The 4,951-nt window shown below is 37.3% G+C and overlaps 2 protein-coding genes across 6 annotated transcripts in view; both read right to left on the reverse strand.

The window, feature by feature from the left end:
* The window catches only part of LOC107693374 (CCR4-NOT transcription complex subunit 3-like), a 20,541-nt gene extending 19,127 nt beyond the window's left edge, over positions 1 to 1,414 (reverse strand). The window contains exon 1 of the mRNA XM_016492732.1: positions 1,279 to 1,414. The gene's annotated coding sequence lies outside the window, so the exon portion shown is untranslated. The remainder of the gene's footprint in view (positions 1 to 1,278) is intronic.
* A 2,876-nt stretch (positions 1,415 to 4,290) lies between these two features.
* LOC107693375 (splicing factor U2AF 65 kDa subunit-like) overlaps positions 4,291 to 4,951 on the reverse strand; it is a 19,183-nt gene continuing 18,522 nt past the window's right edge. For all 5 annotated transcript variants that reach the window (XM_016492737.1, XM_016492735.1, XM_016492736.1 and 2 more), the window contains one exon: positions 4,291 to 4,905. The gene's annotated coding sequence lies outside the window, so the exon portion shown is untranslated. The remainder of the gene's footprint in view (positions 4,906 to 4,951) is intronic.

Here is a 4,951-nt window from a genome sequence, read left to right on the forward strand (position 1 = left end):
CTTCCTGATAACGTTCGGGGTTCAGACACACTCTCTCGGTTTAAATCTAGATTAAAGACAAATCTCTTTGGCCAAGCATTCAAATAATGCATCTCATAATCGTGTACTGCAGTTATATCTGATCAAATGCACATTATTATTCCTTAGCTTGGGTTGAACTAATCATTTTTGCTTGGTTGGAACAGCAGCTACGCTAATTATGTCTCTATTTGTTTCTCTGTTTCTGCCATGGGATTGACATCCCATAGTAACTAGGAATTACACAAGCTTCAGTCTGGATCCAGCCTTTACAAAGACCTGAGATGACCGAACTCCTGAGAAGAGATGACGCAAACCCCTCAGAGGACCTCAGATGATGCCAACCCTGAAACAACATACACTACCAAATTTTGCTACAAGTTTGATTGCAACATATAAACATTGCTGTTAATAGTGTTCATCGTACATTTCTGCCATATGTACATCAATCTGACAGTCACCACTGATAAACTACTACTAAATATATTGTAGAAACGTAATTTTCTGTAAAGCTGCTTTGCAACGATTTGTATGGTGAAAAGCGCTATACAAATAAACTCGAATTGAATTGAAATTAAATGATTACAACAGCAGAAAAACGATGCATTCCGATTTATATCTAAATATTTTATCAGACAGATTTCTAATTACACCGAGCAAGACGCATCAGCCTCATTTGCCACAATGAAGAAAGACATGATTTCATGCATCCATGCACTTCCATAATGACTAGTTAGTACAATGTGTGACTGAAGCTGAACGCTAACAATGCATCAGAAATTGCTATTCATTCACCACCGTCCTGATAATTGAGTTCTCGCAACAATGTAGCGCGTGCAAACACAACAGCTGGCAGTTCGAGAGCTGAGCCTCCATCAGATATGTTAACAGTTTAAAGTAAACCTAAAAACACAGATCTCACAGTCCTGGTGATAACACCTCATTTAGAGCCAGCTGGATTTTATTGCAGGAATATGAAACCAGAGACTGCCACGATCTTTCCACGCATGTTGCTTCTTTTATATCTTCTTACCCAACTTAATTTGCATTCACTCTACTTTTTCTACGTGCTGAGACACTGATGCGATAATATTAACATTTCAGAGGAGTTAGAAAGCTCCGTTCCAGCAAGCAGCTCGCGAGCCTGTAGTGAACGCGACCGGCTCGAGCTTTTTTTTGGCTGGGATACAAATTGGAAAGGAAAAGAAAAAAGGCTGCACGTAATTGGAGTGACGCTCCCACGCTGCGAGGATGTTTTACCTGATTTTCCTGAGTTTCACTCTTCCTCTTAACAGCCCCTTCAGTTCCACCACAATTCCCCAACTTTTCACGCTATATTTTTATTTCCTATTATTTCTATTCGCCAAACAATCACTTCTCACATCAAAGATGGCCACCAGGACACCTCCTCCGCTGGTGCGCTGGAGGCTTGTGGCCCCGCCCACTGAAACGCCATTGGGTACCAGCCATCAGTTATTTTCTCTCATTGGATAAGAGGAGCTGTCGATCTACTCGCAGTGCTTGACAGCTTCCGTGCATAGCGACTGATGGTTGGTGTATATAGAGGTTAAAGGTGTACCGGGATGTCTTGAAATTTTCCGCCTTATTATATGGCCTAGTAAATACTATTCTGTACTAATGTATTAAGCTTCTAGCAAAAGAAAGCGTCGTTTCAAAGCACTGCTTGCAAGTTTTAGAATCTAAGATGCTGCTCACCACCAGTGCCGTTTGTAACCAGCTTGCTTGGGAAACGGATGGGATTTAGCAATATAAAAGCTCATGAGACTGGAAAAACCTGTGAAATAATTTATAAACATTAGCCTTCATCATTTAGACCAACATTTGTAGGTGCTGCTCAGTTACTCAAAAGTATCAGTCATGATTGTTACGCATCTACTATGAAGTCCACAAAAGTGAATAAAAAGTGAATAAAATGTAAACTCCAATTATTTTAATGAAAGCAAAAATATTTAGTCAAAAAGATAATTGTAAATATATATTCCAAATATATTTACCTTTAACTCTTTACTGTTATTAATTAGTAACACACCAGATTCCTCTGACATGCAGAATTAACTCGAATTTCAAATCTTCTAACATTGTTATTGTTAAAGTAAAAGGAAAATGTAAATGCTAGCTGAAAAACCAACAAAAAATAGAAATGCTAATTTGAAATAAGTTAATGTATTAAAACGACTAAAAGTGAAGTAAAAATCAAGCTATGTTAAAAAAAAAAGAATAAAAATGACAATTATTAAAACTTAAAGTCCCCGTGAAATCAAAATTAAAGTTTTTTGGGTGTTAGTATCAATATGTTAGTCTTAAGGTTATCTATAAGGCAGTGTGCTCCAAAACAGTGACAAAATTCGCATTTAGAAGATATAAGCATTCAAAACTTGCAGTTCGTCACTTCCGCCAAAACGGCGCAACGATTTTTGTGACGTCACATCGTACTTCAGCTTCTCATCAACCTTTCTGTCCAATCAAATGCTCTCTAGAATCCGAAGCGCCCGCCCCCTACACTATAAAATAGATGCTGAAGCCGCGGCTGAAATCGGTCACTTGTCCACAGAATTAGTATTTTCTGTACAGTGAATGGCACGTAGTGCACTATATAGGGGACAGGGAACGATTCGAACAGTGTAAATATGCTTTCCATTGAGGAAAAAAAGAAGTCTGTGTGGCTGGCGTACCCTGTCAAATGCGGCTTTACGGAACTTAACGGCTCTAGCCCAAGCTGTGATATCAACGAACGCTATTGGCTATTTTAAAAAGGGGCGGGGCTGCTTGATATGTCCCGCCCTGTCTTCCTGTTTCAGTTAAAATGACGTCAACACAGAGTAACGCTGCGTGTTTCTAAGCATTTCAGGGGACCTTTAAAAGATTTGGCATCAATACTCAACATACAAAACACAACAATGGTAACACTCAACAAATAAAAACAACACTTACAACATAAACCAATATTACAAAATAAACAAACAATACAAACTGCTAAAAGTTAACCAAAAATAAGTTCAACAAGAATAAAAAAAACAACAACATGATCTTTTCATGCTGCACTGCATGCTGAGATTGTGGCTGGCGTTCCCTGTCAAATGCGGCTTTACGGAACTTAACGGCTCTAGCCCAAGCTGTGATATCAACGAACGCTATTGGCTATTTTAAAAAGGGGCGGGGCTGCTTGATATGTCCCGCCCTGTCTTCCTGTTTCAGTTAAAATTACGTCAACACAGAGTAAAGTTGTGTGTTTCATTTCAGGGGACCTTTAACATATAAAATACTAAGCTAATTCAAAATATTAATAAATACTTTCATTTGCTTTTGATTTATGCTCTGCTTTTAGGACTAGATCTTGAAATAATTTGGAAAATATGCGCAACTTTCTCAAATAAGATGATTTTTGCTGCTTTTTAAATGCTTTAAAAAACTATTCCATTCAAAGACTGTTGATTGTGAAGGCCTTTTACTACTGTTTGCATAAGAAAATCAAGACATTACCAAACTTATTCAATGAACAGAGAGATTGAGACGGAAACAGACATATCAACACACTATGAACATAATGGTCCAAGCTGACATAAAAACACACAATAGGCCTATTCAGGTAAAGTAAACAAGTAAAAAAAGTGTTTGCAGCAGGTTGCTGCACGGCAGTGATAAACCCTTCAGCTTTACATCGAGAAAGAGAGGGAGAAAGTGATTAACTTTGGTTCCGATTCACAAGACTTCCTAAAACCTGTTCAATACAACTACCACAGTCCCTCCACGGCATCTCAATACATCCCAGTTCAATCTGATGTCCTATAACAAGCTAAGAGAGTATGATGAAGCAACCACGACCTCCACAAGCAAACAAACTTCAGTGGCTTTGGAAAAGGTAACACTGAAAAGCCCTTAAATGAGAAACATTCAAAAATCTGTCATTGATTATAGACACTTGTGGTATATGAGTGTATTATTTCCATTTACTGATTTCAGGTATTAGCATTCACTAAATGGTCATAGTTCTATTTTAATAAATCAGCAAATATACAAGTCTGATAGTGCTGTACTATGTAAAAAGCAATAAGCAGCATAAAACATACTCCAAAGATGATGTGCAGAGGGAATAAATATTTCTACATAGACCCAAGATGAAGAAAATATTGGTTCAGTTTAAAAACTAGGCATGTGACCCGCCAAAAATAAAGTACAAAAATGCTACATATTGCTCTTAACAGAGTAGCATGCAGCGTCTCACAAATCAATGACAACCAGATTCACAACTGATCATACTTCCAAGAGTTTTATTATCAAAAGTGGTCTATTATACTGAGAAAAGAAAAAAAACATCACACATACAGAAAAGGTGCCACACTGGACAAATGCCATCCCCGTCTAATGGGTTGGTAATATGTATGGAAGAGATTAAGTTTAAGAACAAAACCAGACAAAAACTGGGACGGTCTAATACCTGGAGATATGAATGGCAAAAAGCTACAAAATGGGAGGGAGAAATGGTGAGTTGGCCAACAGAGAAGACGAATGACTTCCGAGAAGGGTCTGTCACAGTGGGATATTCAAATGAGAAATAAAAAGAGATAAAAACAAGGAAAGAGACTGAAATATGAGGTTTTCATTTGAATTACCTGGCTAATATGAACATTTGGTTGGGTATCAATAGTTATTTCGTCTTCTCTGATGGTCACAATTTTACATCATGTTTCAGTATACAATTAAAAAATAGTAATTTTATTAACAGAATAAGTATAATCAGTATAACAGAATCTCTCCCGCTAATGTTCTTAAAATACAAATGAAAGCAAAAGCCCTCCCATAATTGCTCACAAATCATCTCAGCCAGAGAGAGAAAAAAAAACCAACAAAAAAAAACAGAACATTCACCTTTGGCTTTTTTTTTTTTTTTTTTAAGAGAAAAAAAAAATGTCCC

The sequence above is a fragment of the Sinocyclocheilus anshuiensis genome, unplaced genomic scaffold (genome assembly GCF_001515605.1).
Source record: "Sinocyclocheilus anshuiensis isolate Anshui unplaced genomic scaffold, SAMN03320099.WGS_v1.1 scaffold566, whole genome shotgun sequence".
In the NCBI taxonomy this organism is placed as follows: domain Eukaryota; kingdom Metazoa; phylum Chordata; class Actinopteri; order Cypriniformes; family Cyprinidae; genus Sinocyclocheilus; species Sinocyclocheilus anshuiensis.